Source organism: Micromys minutus, assembly GCF_963924665.1.
Source record: "Micromys minutus genome assembly, chromosome: X".
In the NCBI taxonomy this organism is placed as follows: domain Eukaryota; kingdom Metazoa; phylum Chordata; class Mammalia; order Rodentia; family Muridae; genus Micromys; species Micromys minutus.
Window position 1 is genome coordinate 34,654,458 of NC_137970.1, and position 18,251 is coordinate 34,672,708.

The 18,251-nt window shown below is 41.4% G+C and overlaps 1 pseudogene across 1 annotated transcript; it reads left to right on the plus strand.

The window, feature by feature from the left end:
- The first annotated feature begins 14,741 nt into the window (after positions 1–14,741).
- Positions 14,742–16,411, plus strand: LOC308415576 (TAF5-like RNA polymerase II p300/CBP-associated factor-associated factor 65 kDa subunit 5L; annotated as a pseudogene). The gene has a single exon. The product of its transcript is annotated as a TAF5-like RNA polymerase II p300/CBP-associated factor-associated factor 65 kDa subunit 5L (transcript).
- Positions 16,412–18,251: the final 1,840 nt, after the last annotated feature.

The window sequence follows — 18,251 nt, forward strand, 5'->3', positions numbered from 1 at the left end:
AGTAGCAGAAGATGGATGAGTCTAGGAAATGTATTGTGAGAAATTTAGAAAAACTGAAGTTAAGGAATACAGAATCCATGTTTAACAGGATCCATCAGACAAATGACAGACAGTAAAACTCCCCAACAGGTAAGATGGCTCTCAGCATAAATACTCAGGAATATTGGGGTGGGACACAAACTTGCTTCATTTGGTTATCTTTTACAGCCTGGGAGGTTTAACTAAACTGTAGGGACCTCCACTCAGGAAAACTTTGGGCTTTAAGCCTGGAAGGAATTTTAGGACTGGTAGGTATAATAAAAACATTTTAAGAATGGGATGTAAAAGGGGAAAATGCTCAAGGAGACCTGCCAAGATACATGGCAGAAGCCAGGGCAGAAAATGACGAGTAGGGAGATATTTTAAAATTTATCTTCAGTTTTTATGTTTTTATTTGGGCATCTCATTAACTCATATTTTTAAGGCTTTTAAAAATAACTAATTACCAAGTGTATTAGTTATTTTTTTAACTAACATTTTACATTTTAATTAAAACAGACTGCCTGTTTGATGGGTGGTTTTTTTAACCTCTGCATAGGAATTTTAAGTGCTCAAAACAAAATATTTTAGAGAATCTTTAGATCTTGCTTTTTTTCCCCAAAAACTTGTAGATTAATAATTTTCACACATAAAGCCAGATAAGAGAGAGGGGGGATAGATAGATAGATAGATAGATAGATACATACATACATACATACATACATACATACATACATACATAGATGGGGGAGGAAGGGAGGGTGGAAGGGGGAGGCAGAGAGACAGATACAGACAGAGAGAGACAAAGAGAAACAGAGAGTATGGGAATAGTGTCAGCTCTGTCTAATAACAACACTGTTCTCAAAATATGCTAGTTCTGAAACTATCTGGGCTGCAAGTTCTACATTTATAGTTTGGTAAGCCCTCTTCTTGTAAGTGATAGAAGTTGTGTAATGAATGGCAAGCACTTAATATTATGAGTGCCACATTTAATATTTGTATACAAGAAAGACTTTCCTCCTCTGCTATCTCCTGCCTCCAATATTTAAACAGTATTTTTCTGTCCTTATTCTAGAAATAAGGAAGATAGGCAGAGTCATTTGACATCTCTCCTTTAAAGTTTCTCAGTTTGATAATGAAAAATAGATACACTTTTCTGTCTCTGTGATTCTAAAGTATATTGTCACTTCAAGACCTACACAGGTTCCCTGACTTGCCTCCTAGTAAAATTGTAGTTCTTCCTTCTTTGAGTGTATGTTAAATAAATATGTTTGGCTGCCTTTATATACACATGTTGAAGCTAGGACCTGGCTTGATGTCTTAAATAATCCCCAGCTTATTTCTTGAGACAGGGTTCCTCACTAAGTTTGGAGCTCACTGATTTAGTTAAGTGGAATAGCCAGCGAGCCAAAGGGAATGACTTACTCTTTATTTGGCATGAAGCTTCAAGAGCCCAGCACAGCACCTACTTTTGGGGAATGGCAAGGCACTGAGGTGGGAGAAGGTGGTTGGGAGAGGGAGCATCTTCATAGAAGCAAAAGGAAGTTAATGGGAGTGGTGAAAAGGGGCATACCATTTGAAATGTAAATTCAGAAAATATCGAAGAAAATCAAAGAAATAAAAGTGAGAGCTTATGAACTGAACTTGGGTACTCAATGTTTGGGCAAAGAGAATTTTATCAACTAATCTATCTCCACACTATTGCTCCATTCCCTTCTGTACATTAAAGCATGCCCTCTACATGCAGCCTGTGTCTCTGAGACTCAGTAGAAGCAAGTAAAGAAAGATATTTCCTAGGTACATACCACAAAGAAATTTGTGAAAACGACATCAAAGCTTTATGATTAGTTGCTCATCACAGTTGAACAAAAAGAATGACCTCCCTCCAAAGTATGAACAGCCCCAGTACTCCCCAATTCAGGTGTTCTGAGACACAACCCTAGAACTGAGAATCAAACTATCATTCACCTAAAGTGGGGTGATAGGCATCTCTGTCATTACCTTGGGTTCCAAATGGTGACAGTAGAAGCTTCTTTGTAGCACTGGACAAAATGAAATAAATTGACACACATTCATATTTTTGTCAACCTGACCCAACTCCTAATAGAACCTGACAATCTTCCCTGACTTTTTTCATATGAAATGACATTAAATATCTTTATTATCTTTTTGTTTATAAGAAATTTGTTAATTCTATTTCATAAGTTATTTCATACTAATATTTTCTTTGGTAGAAAAATTCTAGTGTTACTGGACTGGACTAGATCTCGTTTCCTTCCCTCCCTTCTTGGTTTTTCTTCATTGAAAATAGCTTATTCTCTCATACAATAAATCCTAACTACATCTTTCCCTCTCTCCACCCCTCCAAGTTATCTGCCCAGTTCCCTATCCCCTATATCTACTCCCTAACCATTTTCTCTTCAGAAAAAAAAACAGGCCTCCAAGAGCTGACAGTCAGACAGGACAGCACAAGGTACAAAAATATAAGGCAAAACCCCTCATGCTGAGGCTGGACATGGTAACCCAATGGGAAAAAAAGACTTCCAAGAGCTGGCAAAAAGAGTCAGCTACACAGTTAGTGTCGGAATCAGACAGAATTGGTAAGGTTGAGTGAACCCAAACCCTGTGAAACTCAGAATTGAGTATGGTAGGTTCAGGGGCAGCCAACATCTACATGCTCTGGAATACTTAACCATCACACCCCAGTGAAAGGACTATAGCAGTCATTCATGGTCCAGAAAAAACACTTGACGTCCTTCCCCACAATAATAGAGCATCATTAGCATCTCAAACTTAGCCAATGGGAAACATCTACCCCTGGATCCCACTCTACTCTTCAATGTTTATTAAGTCCCTATCTGCATGGAATAAAGTGCACAAGTTATTTCACTGAGCATCATCTGTGAAGTGCCTGTTTTACTGTGTCATAGCACTTTGTGAAAGAGTTTTCTCCCCCAAAGCATTCATTGCTAGATCTTAAACACACCTGGCAGGCCGGGCTCATGCCTGTTGTCCCTGCTGTCCTGCTATTACAGTCACCAGTCCATTGCCACTGCTGCTCACTCCAGGCACCATCCCTGTGTTAACATTGGCACTGCCACAGAAGAGGGCATGTCCTAAGACTCTAGCTACTTACCTGGTGCAGGCTTCCCTTATGAAAGCTGTAACTCTTTGGCTATTTCTGGCTGTACCAGAGACCCACAGATCCCTGTTTCCACTTAGGACAAATTCAGAGTCCCACAGAAAAAACAAGCTAACATCCATAATAACAATATATGGAGGACCTGGTACAGGTCCAATGCTTACCACTTCCATTTCTGTGAGCTCATGTGAGTTTAGTTGATGCAGGAGGCCATGTGCTCATGGTATACTCCATCCCCTCTAACTCCTAAAATTGTTCTTCCCCTAGTTCTTGGGGTTCTCCAATTTCTGAAGGAAGGAGAACTCTAGTTTAGCCTCTCTCTGCATAATGTCTGGCTGTGGGTCTCTGTACCTACTCCTATATACTGTGGGAGGAATCCAATCTGATGATGACTGGACATCCCAGTAGTGAGAAGCTACTCTATAGGCTACAGAAAGATAAACTTAGAGACCAACATAGCCATAAAACCCTTGACTTACAATTTGTTCTGTCTGCAACATGTGATGAGGCAGTGGGGGCACAGAATGTGTGGGATGGCCACCAATGTTTGGTTTAACTAAAGGCCTGTGTAAGGGCCAGGAGTCCCTGCCCTACACTGCCTGGATGGCCAGGAACCAGAGACTGGGTAGCCTAGAGGAATAGGGAAGAACCAAATATGAGTGAAAAAAAGTTCAATGAAACAATTTCTAATAAAATTCAGCTATACTTTGACTTCATATAAGGCTTATGGTCTCATTCCAACACTTTTGAATCTCAGATACTCCCTAGGGAGAAGTAAAATTGGTCTTGCTATCCTCAACTCCCCAAGTGCTCCTAGGTGAATGGCAGCCAAAGAAATATGTATGTAGGAGTTACCAGGTTCCTGGTCCAAGCTAGAAACCTAGCTTCTGCTGACCTAAGACAGAACACATTTCATTATTCTAGAAATCCTTGTGATGCCCCAGGAGGAAGTGAACATGATTCACTGTTATCATACCTCACCATTCTTTCTGTATTTTTGTCTTGTTCTCTCATTTACACTTGGGACCATATTGACTCCTAGTAGGGAGTATCACACACACACACACACACACACACACACACACACACACACACACACACACACACTCACTTCCTGATCAATTAAAACCATCCCTATCAATCCCAGGATATCTTCCTGTTGAGAATCACTTCACAAACAACTACAAATCATTACACAAAGGGGAAACTTCAACTTGTCAGTTTTCATGGTCTCCCAGAGATAAAGAGACAAGGCTTTGTAAGATGACCTTCCTTCTCTGTTCACCTTTATGTTCAGGATATGGCTTTTCAAACATTTCTGTTCCACATGGATTTTGCATGGCATGGAGCTATTGGGGTTTATTTGCTGATTGCTATCATAGCCCAGTAATGCTTTCTCACCTGACATGAGAATACTGCTCCCGTGGCTGTGATATCTCTTAGGATTGGTGAGGACATATGCATATGCCTTGTGTGTATAGGTGAGTGCAGAGGTCAGAAGAGAGCACACAGTCCCGTAGACCTGGAAGTAGTGTGAACAATTATGACACATTAAGCTATTAATACTGAAAATAAAATGAAATAAGAGTCACAGTGTGCCTCAGCATAGAGTAATGGAGTATTTTATTCTCTAAAACACATGTCTAACCTCAACTCTGTCACCTTACATGGGAACTTCACTAAACATGGAATCATTTAGATTTATAAGCCTCTTTGCTCCATTGAGAAGTGATTTTGATCCTTTCTTTCTTGTATAATGGGGCACATGTACATAATACAACAGATCTGTGGTTATATCTCTCGCATACTGGCTTTTCAGAAAGTGTCATTTGTTAAAGTGTAAACTTTAACCTGACTCATTACTATCCATATTTTTTCTCTATTTTTACCTAAAAAATTTACAGAAAGTGTTTTATTGCAGGTCAGAGACAAAAAGAAAAAAAAGTAAAACCTTCCTGGAAGATAATTAGCAATGCATAGAGAAAAGTATTTTTTGTTGAACAAATCATCACCCAGTTATTATTTCTTCAGAAAGTAGGGAACTTACTGTGCTTTCTGCAATAATGAGAGTTTCTCAGAGTCTCGCACTGCATATGCCATACATCCTGCTTCTTTCACTACACATTTCCAGTAAAAGGGTGACAATTCCTCTTGAGCAGGTATTAAGATTGTGCTTGGATAAAGCATGAACCTTTAAAACATTATCTGCTTCTCTGTGATTTAATTTTCTATACATATTTTAATGCTGTAAGCTAACGCCAGGATACATCTGACATCACTGAAAAAGAACAAGGACTAAATGAAAGCTTTCATTGAAAATTTTTAGAATTTTTTCTTTTATATTTCTTTCTTTTATGTTCTTTAAATTCTTATATTTTTTTCTTTTATATTTCGTAGCATTTTCTTAATCTAATTGATACTATCTTATTGAATACCATCAAATACTTAGAACATTTCATGTTATATAAATTGTATATCAAATAAATTGAAACATTTTGAGCACTCAACTTGGTAAACAGCAGTGAAAGCACAGTCTACAAAACATATCTGTATACATTCAAACCCCAAGTTATCATTTTTCTCAAAGAATCCCCAAAGTTACCAACAATTTACCTGAGTATAACATGCAAGAATATGAACAGACCCTTTCATTCACGTAATGGTGGATACCCTTTATCTCACTAGTGAGTAGGATTACTCAACTTAGTGTCAGGCTTGGCTGCAGCATCGGCTTGGGCTTTCTCTTCCTCTTCAATCAAAGACTGTTCATAATGAGATGAATAAACACCAGGCATAGTCTCACTGAGCTTTGCTAAAACGTTTATCACTTTTACCTGACTGTTTTCAGCATAGGCTGTTAGGCCCCACAGATATTCATAGGATGGAGGATCACTGTTAGAAACCTGAGTGTATTGTAAGTATTGTTCTCAAACTAAATCTTCAGTGATGAGCTTCATGATATCACCAAAGATAAGGTATGAGATCCCCTCATAGACTCCTAACATATTCAGGGAGCGCCAGACCTCCTTATCTGGAGCACAGTAGTTATTTAAGTAGATCATACTTAAGAGGGGAATTAAAATGTCCTTAGTAGGAAGACCCAGATCACTGCTCAACACTTCCATCATCCTGGAAATCTAGCTTACTAACAAGCTCATAGGATTGGCTGTGGGGCTGGATTTCTTTCAACTCAAGACCAAACACCAGATCCAATCGATAGGTTTTTTGAGTATCTCAGGGAAGTGCTCCTTGAACCTTTTGTTGATAACTTTGAGCATTTCTCCCTTGCTCATGGGCTGCTTCACTTTGGACTTGCAGAGCATGTACTCCATCAGCATTCCTGTCTTCCTTGTCAGAAGATCCATCTGTGGACTTCCAGTGGTGGCTGGGGCCCTAGAAAAAAATCTCTCATTTATATTCCCTTGGCTCCGGTCACCTTTACCAGACCTTATTCGGGTGTGACTTTATTGCCAGTGTTGCTCAGTGCTGAGCTTTGAGACAGCTGTGGGGAGCCAGTTGTAGAAGTGCTTGGCCTAGCATCTCCTGAATCTTCATCAGAACATGCAGGTGACTCTCCTTTCTCTGAGGCATTTGCTTGAGCATCATTGAGGCCCTGGGCCTTTTCCTGGTCTTGGCAATGTTTTTCAAGCACACGGACCTGGGCATGATGGTCGTGTTAGGGACAGCACGAAAGAATCTGGGAATAACAGCAGGTGACTTAAATACCTGAATCAGGAAAATAATGCACTGTTAGTATTTTGAGCATTTGAACATTCTAGATTTTGCCAATTCTTAACCTCCCCCTTCTCTCAGATTATAATGGCATCAGTGTTCTAAGAACTCATTGTATTCCTCACCTTCTGGTCACCTTCCTTATATTGCTGAGGTAAATAGTTTCAAAATTGCAGCAGTGACACTGATATTTTGATAGGAACCAACACCTGTGTAACTGTGTTACTAACAAGCTCATAGGATTGGCTGTGGGGCTGGATTTCTTTCAACTCAAGACCAAACACCAGATCCAATCGATAGGTTTTTTTGAGTATCCCAGGGAAGTGCATATATATATATATATATACCTTGTATTAATAAGCCTATTCAACTACCCGTGGTTAGTGAGGGCAAGAACCTTAGAGGAGAACCTATTATTGCATTTGTAACACACTATAACACCTAATTTCATTCTAAATATATAAATAAATAAATAAAATCCTTATAACCACAGATAAGCATAGTTCTTACTCCCCCATCAATAAAACTTCTTTTTAAAGCAAACAGACATTATTGCAAAATGCCACAACTTCTCAAAATACAGAAGACAATTGAACATGGATTGCCAACTGATAAATCTACAACACAACCCCTGCTCAAGGTATAAATCGCAGAAAACAGCAAATAAAGAAAGATTGTAAGAGCCAGAGTACCAAGATTGTGAATACTGAGATTATGTGTTCTATATATGAATGCTTCTATATATGAAAACTATACATGAAGATTATGTCATATATATGAACAATCGTATCTAGGCAATCACCATAGGACTGCTTAAACAGGCCTGAAAGGTGACATACCATCAATTCACAGGCCAATATGGATAGGGAAAATCTCACAAGACTCTATCCTAGGTGATGCACTAGAGACAATGGGCATTAAGAGAGGGAGAATCAGCCTTCTGCAGGTATGATCACTTTAATTGGTTTTCTGATACCAAGATGTCAGTCCTAAAATCACATACATAGAAGCAATACTAAAGGGATTCAAAAGGCTATACTTGTTTATATAACAAATACAATTTGTAATTATATAATAAATATGTGTATATTTACCTACTATTATAATATTATTACTTATATTGTTACATGTATAACAATATGTAAAATATATGTATGTATATATTGTTATACATATAACAGTAATAATCAAAGAAAATAGACCATAAATTTGAGAGGAAGTATGAGAGAGATGGGAGGAGTTGGACAGAGAAAGGGGGAAATGATATAAGTACAATGCATATAAATGAAATGAAAAGAATCAAAAGTAAAAACAACCACAGCACTGAGAAGGCTGAAACAGATGGATTAATGTAAGTTCCAGGACATAGTGGTTTGCATTGGGAGTTCCAGGGCAGCCAGACCCACATATAAAAAACTTGTCTTAAAAATAGACAACAACAGAAAAAGTTTATACCTCCAATCTCAGTGCTGGGGTGGTAGAGAAAAGCAGATCCATGAGACCTACAACTCAGGCTAACCTACTTTAAGTTCTAACTCAGTGACTCACCTGTTTGGCCTCTGGTTTCCACAAGCATGCACATTGGCAGAAAAGAAATACATGAAGATGTACAGGAGATGCTGAAAGTCCCAACAATAATATTTGTCTTCTTGGGCTGAAAATGCCCTGGGAACAGTGACTAGCTAGTCAGGCCTATATATCCTGGTCATACTATAGGGAATGGGATTGAAGTGACCCCATTACTTCTGGAAGTGATCCCCCGTGTTCATATATCTTCACAGAAATTAGGAACTTCAAACCAAGGGTAAGGTGGCCCTATATGTGCCTAGGCTGTTCCTTCTCAGAGAGCACTCTCAGAGGAGCAGCAAGGGCTCTCACATTGCTAGCCCCTCACCCATGAACACCCATGAACATGCTATGTGCTAAGTTTCAGTTCTCATTCAACCAGGACAGTAGTTAGCATCCCTCTCAAACATTCTTAAAACACACCTTTTCATTGTCTGCATTCATTTTCCTAAGTTATGAGAACTGTTGTCAAATTCCACACATAGAACCTTGTAAGTTAATCATATGCTCCTCCACTTCCCCTGCCCATTGCTGTATTTCCTTACTTCCGTTCCCTTCCTAGTGGTCAATTTCCCACTGTCCTCTTATTTCTAACACTCCATGACTGTTTTGGAGAGAGACTTTAACCTGTTCATGTATTTGTTTATATTTAATAACCTGTACTTTTACCACCCTGGGAATTCAACTTAGGACTTGAGAAATGCCCATTGATAGTATTGTTGTTGTTGTAGACACTGCATGGGTACTTTTTTTTTTTTTTTTTTTTTTTTTTTTTTTAAATCAGGTATCCAAATTTCACAATATACTGAAGCGGATCAACCATACTTGTGTGCATACAGTGCTGATCTTTTATTGTAAAGAGGACACTCAAACCTTGCAATATTCTGAAGCAGGGACGGCCCACGCATACACACTGCATTAGTTCTTTTTTGGTTTTTTTAAAAAAAAAAAAAAAAAAAAAAAAAAAAAGACACCCAAATCTCGCGATATTTTCTGGCAAGGACTGCCCACTCACACATAAAGTATTGTCTTTTTTTTTTTTTTTTTTTTTTTTTTAAGTGAGGACACTCAAACTTTGCAATATTTTGTGGCGGTCATTCCCCCCCCCCCACATACGTACTGTATTTTTTTTTTTAAATGAGGGTTCCCAAACCGCACGTTATTCTGATGCACGAATTGCCTACTGCCTAGTCACACATAATGTGCTGGTCCTTCTTCTTTCTTTTTTTTTTTTTTTTAAAAGAGGACACATAAACCTCGCGATATTCTATGGCAAGGACTGCCCACTTACACATAATTGTATTGGTCCTTTTTCAAAAAACGAGAACACCCAAATCTCGCGATATTCTGTGGCAAGGACAGCCCACTCAAGTAACTGAGCTGGTCCCTTTAAGACAGGAAGTGTGCCTCCCCTAAACTAAGTGCATACTGCTGATCCCTATTTTCCCTAAAATATCATAGAGACCTGGTGACATCAAATGTAATGCTATACTGAGGCAGAGATTTCACTCTTCACCTTCATGCTCTGCCCACAGTCTGATCGTGCTGTGCTGGTTAAGAGGGCACCCAAACCTCTGTGGCAAAGACTTTCCACTCACACATACTGTGTTCATCCATTTTAAGATTGCATCCAATCCTTGCCAGATTCTGAAGCAGCGCTCCCTCCCAACTGTGCATACTGTGGAGTCCCTTTCCCTCACCCTCTCACCCTCCGAAAAGGTCACCCAAACCTCATGAGGCTCAACCGTTTTATATTCTGAGGCAGCAAGACCAGCCTTCATCCCTCCCTTTTCTGAACGTTACTGTGCTGGCCCGTTTTAAAAGACGCCGCCCAGATCTTACCATAATCGGAGGCAATACCCCCCCCACACACACACACATTAGTGCATACTATGGGGTTCCCCTTTTCCCACACACCTCATGATATCTGAGGCAGTGGAAACACCCTTCACCCCAGTCCTTGCCCCCCATGAACACACTGTGCTGGTCCCTTTGTAAGGTAGCACTCAAACCTCACACTATTCTGAGGTAGGGAAGGCCCCCCCCCCCACCACCCATACATATTGTACTTACCTTCTTTATTTAGGGTGGTAACCAAACCTCAAGATATTCTGAGGCAGCCCCTCCCCAATCCATGCGCTGTGGGGTTTGCTGTTTTTATTTATAAAGATGGCAAAATCTCGCGAGATTCTGAGGCATTGTCTCTTGCTGTTGTCCTGAGTTGGGAATGGCTAATGGCATCCAACCGAAGCCTTTTTTTTTTTTTTTTTTTTTCCTTGTTATTTGCTAGAACCTATTTTTACTGAATTCCTACTTGCCTAACTCTGCTTCCCTAGGAATGAAGTTGGTTCCCGACTTTTCTTATGCTCTAGGCCTAAGACATGCTAGATGCTTCGGTGTGGATACACAGTTAGACGTTGCCTCCTTAATTCAGAGCCCACACTGGACTTGCATTAAGACTGCCATCTGCTTTGTCAGGCCTACTTTCTCTCAGCTTTACAGTATGTTCTTAGGATCTCCCCAGGGTCCTTACCTTTGACTGCAGACCCCTCTTAGACGTACTCTGCAGCCGATCGATGTGTACGGACAGACAGGTCGTCTGTGCCGAGGGTATGAATACAGACTCCGCTTTCCACAGGGAGAAAGAATAAACTATATTCGGGGGAAGGCAGGCCCTTAAGATTGACAGCAGGGCCAGGATGGGGCGCCTCTGCTGTGGGCCCAAGACCTGGAAAAATCCTAAAGACACGTAAATCTTCAGAACCTACACAATTACGATACTGTCCTTAGTCCACTGCTCACAGAACTCCCTAACTCTGAAGACTGACAGTAGCACATACCCTACCTAACCTATCCCGGTGGGGTCTCTTACAGCATAACACTGCTACATTTTTGTATACCACACCCCCACATGCACACACCCAGGCACAGGGACACATGCCCTTGGGACTCACCCCTCAACTTTCACACAGTATTCTCCCCTTCTAGATTCTTCAGGACAAAATGAGGATAATAATGTCTTGATGCTCCCCCTGGTTCCTCAGAGCTGGGAACAGTTTCTATGCATCCCAGGATCCCTCCCTCTATGAACCCAAATCTACAAGCCACAAACATTTCCCTTTTCTTCCTTAGCCCTTGGAGAGGAAGTCTAGATTCGCACTATAAATGTTGGCAGTTTTTTCTTGGACTTCACAGGATGGAAATGTCCATGGGTTTTCTTTACTTTTTTTGGGGGGGGGGGCGAGTCATTAATAATGAGGTTCTTTATTCTGAAGTGTTTTCTGGTTGAATTCATGACTTCCTTAAGTTCAGATCTCAAGGCCTGGAGCACTTCTCCATGGTTTCCAGCATCAGCCCATTCTATGGACTTCATGATATTTCTCTTAATTCTTGGAAATTTTCATATTGTATATACTTTAGCTATTTTTTTCTCAGTGTTTAGATTTTGTGTAATGTCTTTCTTCCTGTTGATGGAGGTAATTCTCTGGAGTTCCTTCGGTGCTTGTTCTGTTTTTCCAGTGACCATGAGCCACCAGCCTCATTCAGGCCCCCAGCAGAACAACAACAACAAAAAGTAGGACAAGTCTAAACCCATATGTTTTTGAGAATGGACTCATAAAGCCTTCTGCTTCTTCCCCGTAATGATAAAAGTCCCCTATAGGAAGCCAAACCTTCCATAGTTACTGTGGAGGTGATCTTGGCAAACCTCAAATGGTGCCTACAGCTTGAATCCTCAAATCTGACAAGAGGGCCAGTGTTTTCCTATAAGCCTCTTTGTTTGAATGGAAATACCCACCTTACCATACAGGTCCCTCCTTTTGACTTTGCTTTTGAATTTGAACTTTTTTGTAACATAACTGGATTTCCACCAATTATAGTCTATTATGCTTCTTGCTGTTACCTTTCAGACATAGCAAAGTCAAAATCGTGTTTTCTGGCATAACAGAGTGGATTCTTGGATCCTGTAATTTCTCCTTCCACTGATCTGAGCCCATCTGTTACAAGCAAATTTTTACCTTCCTCAGTTCAAGTGTTCTGTTAGGATCATCTTAGCTTCCTTACAAAAGACACGTTGTTTTTCCTTTAATTTTGTTTCCTGAGGTGTTGTTTTACCCATCACCTCTTGTCTAATGGTTACAGACTGTTCTTGTTACATTTCCTCCAGTTGGGTAGGACTGGATCTAAAGAGTAAAGATTATTATGAATGATTTTGCAGTTTGCACTGGATATTCTTCGAGAGAAGATATTTTTGTGTGCTCTTACTACAAAAATATCACTTAAAAAAGTAATAAAATATATGTCTTAAGTAGTTGACCAATATAGATAATTTATTATTTATACATATACCGAAATATGATGACATGTACCCTAAATTCACAAATTACAAGTCATATGTTTTATTTCTGTGATTGTATGTATGTGGAACACGTGTATTGTGTGTATGTGTGTGTGCGTTTGTGTTTGTGTGTCATTGTGTCATTCAACCATGCAACAGTCAGAAGACAACCCTGTAGAGTCAGCTCTTCTACCTTTTCATTGGCTCTGTTGACTAAACTCAGGTTACTATGCTTGAAAGCCAAGAGTGTTTGTCTCAAAAGTATTTTGTATTTCTTTTTACTGTTTTTTTAAAAATATTTATTTACTTAGAGCATGCACAGTAGTGATCTTGGGCAGGTCATTGTATAATCAATGACAGCTGCATCCCTACCCCCTTATGCATTCTAGGGATCCAGCTCTGATTACTAAACTGCTGAGTGATCCCAATCCATCCTCAGGGAGTAAGATTCTTTTTCACAGAATATTTTTTTTTTTTGGCCACAAAAAGTCATCCAAACAGTCCCAGTTTGTTGATATACATAATAATATCACATTGTAAATGGAAAACAGTCAAATCATGATTTATATTTCTCGAAATCACAAGAACTGAAAGTAAGTAATTCTATATAATTTGATTATATTTTATTAATTTAATCATTTTTGCATCTGGATTGCAGCCCCTCTTTCTTCTCTCCTGCAAGCCCCATCCATCTACACACCTTCTTCCATTCTACCTTCTCCACAGAGAAATGGAACACTTCCGTCATTACCAATCCACCCTGGCACATCAAATCTCATCAGGACCAAGTACATCCTCTCCGACTGAGGCCAGACAAAGCAGCCTAGCTTGGGAAAAGAGACCCAAAGGCAGGACACAGTATCTGAGTCAACGAGAGCCTCTCTTCAATTGTTGGACGAGCCCCATGAAGAACAAGCTGAAAAACTGCTATATCTATCTATCTATCTATCTATCTATCTATCTATCTATCTATCTATATATATATATATATATATATATATATGGGGAGGTCTAGTCAGTGCACACTTTTTGGTTGGTGGTTTGGTTTTTTTGAGCCCATATGGGCTCAGTTTAGTTGTTTCTGTAGGTCTTTTGTGGTGTTCCCTAACCCCTCCTGCCTCCTCATTTTTTCCTCTGACTTTTCCAGAAGAATTCCAGAGCTCTACCTGTGGGTCTCTACATCTGTTTCCATCAGATGCTGGGTGAAGCCTCTCAGATGACAGTTGTGCTAGGCTTCTGTCTACAAGTGTAACAGAATATCATTGATAGTATCAGGGCTGGCTATCTCCCATGTGATAGGTCTCAGGTTGGACCAGTTTTTGGTTTGACATTTCCTCAGTCGCTTTATCTTTATCTCTGCACATCTTGAAGCCAGGGTACATTTTGGAGCTAAGGTTTTGTGGGTGGATAGGTGTCTTCCTCCCTCCACTGGAAGTTCTGCCTAGCTACAGGAAGTGGCCATTCCAGGTTCCAGAGTCCCACTGCTAAGAGTTTGAGATAGAGTTACCCCTGTATGCTCCCAAGAGCCTCCTCTATCCCAGGTCTCCAACTTATCCCAGATATGCCTCCCACAATTTTCCGTTCTCTTTTTCAGCCCTCTTATCCCCTGCCCTGGCTCGCCCTATATCTGACCCCCACTCCCTCTCTAAGCCAATTCTTTCCGGCCATCTAGTTGCTATTTTATTCCTATTACTATTTTATTTTCCCTTCTGAGTAAGATTCAAGCATCCGGTCCCAGCCTCCTCGCTCACTCGGGCCAGAGGGACCCTGCATGGCCCGGGAGGGCTGCAAGGGCCCGGAGATGCCAGAGATGCCAAGGCCCTGCTGGAGGCCCTCCCGCAGCACCAACTGCTACCTCAAGAAGGCACTTGGCAGAAGTGAGCAGTAGACAGAGGCTCGCGGCTGCCGAGGACCTCTCAGGCACTGTGACTCTGGCATCCAGAGATCATGAAACAGTGCACACAGAGCAGGTTCAGGTGGAGGTGTCCTGCTACCTCAAACGCTGGCAGTACTTGGACTTAGAAGGCCCTTTGAAGCAAGGCCTGAGACTCTCACAGACCCCTGAGGAGATAGAGGCCAACCTCACAGTCTTAACAGTCTGGTTGTACCAATGTGATATCTGCAGCTCCTTACCAGGTAGAACTCCAGCAATATGAAGTACAGTTTGGACGACTGAAGAGCTTTTCACTGATTCTGACTCTCAGTACAGTCATGAAGTTACACTTCTCTCCACCCTCTCTTTATCTACCTACACCTCAACCTGGTCCAGAGCGGCCCTAGGAGCACCATGGAAAGCTTCTATAGCTGCTTCCATGGAATGTTCCTGCAGAATGCAAGTCAGAAGGACATCATCGAGCAACTGCACACCACACAGACTATCCAGGACGTTCTGTCAAACTTCTAGTTTCGTGCATTCCTAGACAAGTATGTAGTCCGTCTCCAGGAAGATAACTACAACTACCTTATATGCTATCTCCAAAGCGACAACACTGCCCTGTGCAAGGTGCTTGTTGTCCACATTCACTTGGACGTGCAACCTGCAAGGAGGACAGACTACCAGCTGTATGCCAGTGAAAGCAGCAGCCTGGAGCCACCAGATGTGCCCAACCCTATTCTGCAGAACGAGGCTGCACTGGACGTCGTGCAGAAGAAGAGTATCAAGCAGGTCAAGGATGAGCCTCCCTCCCTCACCACCATCTGCTTCTGTGCCTTCTATAACACGGAACAGCTGCTGAATACTGCAGAGATCTCCTCTCATAGTAAACTGCTGGCTGCTGTGTTCGACAACTCCTGCTTAAAGCTCTGGAGCTTGCGGTCCAAAAAGCTGAAATCAGAGCCCCACCATGTGGACACATCTTAAATCCGTCTAGCTTGTGACACTCTGGATGAGGAGGAGCATGAAGAAGCTAATGCAGTCACAGAGATGAAGATCCTGCAGGTCCACTGTGGCCCAGGATAGAGCACACGGTTTAACCAACACTGTACTGTATCAGGGACATGCCTACCCTGTGTGGGACTTGAACATCAGTCCCTACAGCCTGTACTTTGCCAGTGGGTCCAATGACCATACCTCCAGGCCATGGTCTTCTTGATTGGACGTACCTGTTGGGAATATATGCAGGACACCTGGCATATGTGGACTGTGTCAAATTTCACCCAAACTCAAATTACTTAGCTACAGGTTCCACTGACAAAACTGTTTGGCTCTGGAGTGCCCAGGGAACTCCATGCAGCTCTTTCCAGGGCACTGAGGCCCTGTGCTCTCCCTCTCCTTTTCCCCCAATAGTAAGTACTTGGCATCTGCTGGTGAGGACCAGTGGTTAAAGTTGTGGGACTTAGCCTCTGGGACCCTTTTAAAAGAACTGAGAGGCCACTCGGACAGCATCACCAGTCTGGCCTTTAGCCCGCACAGCGGTCTGATTGCTTTTGCCCCCACCCACAAGTCTGTATGAGTCTGGGACTTCAGAAGCCTGTGCTGCAACACACTTGCTGATGGCTCTTCCGGGGAGCTCGTGGATGTGTACCCTGGGCAGATGAGCAACATTCTAAGTATACAGTTCATGGTTTGCAACCTTCTCCTGTTGACTGGAATCACACAAGAGAATCAAGAACATTAAGTTTTTATCCAGGTGGCAGACTGGTTGGGGCTGGAAGACGGGTCACACAGTCCAGGACTTGCTATAACTGAATCAGTGGTTGCAAAAGAGCTCCCCTCAACCCCACATGCACTCAACACAGCCTTGGTGCACAAGATTCCAGTTGGGGGCTGGGATGTTCCCAGGCTTGAGGCTGTCTGCTTGATGCAGGCACCTTGCTTCTGTGTCTGTCTCTTCCCAGTGGGTATACTGGAATAGCTGCAAAACTCTCCCTATAGCAGCTGTAGACAGTCTACTGTGAGGAAGGGCTGATACTGGCAGTCTTTCCTTTTCCATAATGATAAAACCAGGATTTCCATTAATATAATCAATACTTTTATTATCGAGAAGAGGAAACCTACACTGGCACCAAGTGACTCCTGCACTACTGGCTGTAATACTTGGAATTTTGAGGTTCAGGGAATTCAGACTTTGATGGCCCGGTGTATCAGGAGAAAGGGGTACCATATGCTGTGCTTCTGTGGGCAGGCAGGTAACTGCTGAGCAATGGCTCCTGCAGTGATGGTGGCAAAGGTGGTCCTTCTCTTGGCAGCACTTGTGCCCTGGGGAGAAGCACTATGGTGGGCAGAGGGTAGACTTCAGCACTGAGTCAGTTACCTGGGGTTCCATCCTTACACCATCAACAAAATTATGATAAAGAATAATTCTGAATAAGTCACAAGGTAGACTTAAGAAATGTTGGATTTAGAGGACTTTATTGTGGCTTATTTATTTATTTATTTACTTTTTTCTCCCTCAGTGACCTGCTTCCACCTCACTGCAGTGTCTGTAGTGAACAGGGGATGAATCACGAGCACACACTCACAAGTATCAACCATGCTCCAAAAACAAAGCAAGTTCTGATGTCTGATAATGGATTAAATATTTCTGTTTTCTGCAAAAAAAAAAAATTATTTTTCAAGCATCCTCCCTTGGGCTCTCTTTGTTCCTTAGCTTATTAGGGTCTGTGGACCTTAGCATGGTTATCCTGTACTGAAAGGCTAATATCCACTTACAAGTGAGTACATACTATGCTTGTCCTTTCACGATATCTTTGATTTTAATAGCTGAGGAGTATTCCATTGTATAAATGTACCACATTTTTGTTATCCATTCTTTGGTTGAGGAATTCTGGATCATTTTCAGTTTCTGGCTATTTTGAATACCATCTTCAGCAAAATGGCTAAATACAAAATGACCACAATAATCAGTAGCCTTTCTTTATACAAAAGTTCAGCATATTTTAAAGAGAAAACGTTCAGTTATCCCAGTAAAATAGTAATGTATAAGTTTACACATTTTTTTCCTGTTCATATTGGCCTCTCAATACCTATAAAAAAGTTAGCATCTGGCAATCATAGTAAAATGTGTGCCAGCTTTGTGTTAAACTGACATAAAACTAGCCTTCACAAGAAGCTATTACACCTTCCACATTACCAAACCAGCATGATCCCTAACTGCATTCTAAATATTCGCCCTTATACCCACAGTTTCATCCTCACCTCACATCTGTGAGACAGTAAACCGTTCCAGGAAGCTTGATGGGTAAAGTTAGTTGAGACCCTGGAAACTCACACCTGAGACAGTAGATACCTCCCTGCTCCCTACCAAATTCCTGGCCTGAAACACGTGCCACATTTTCCACACAAGGAAATGTGATCTGTGGTCACATAAGCCCATAAAAGAGTTCTTCATGGTAAAGAGGTACTTAGAGGCCCTGAAAGTTTAGCCAATAAGCGTTTCTTCCCAGACATTCATCCCTGCCAAAGGGCCTGGGTCCACCCTGAGAGGTTGGTATGACAAGCATGATGGCATCATTTTC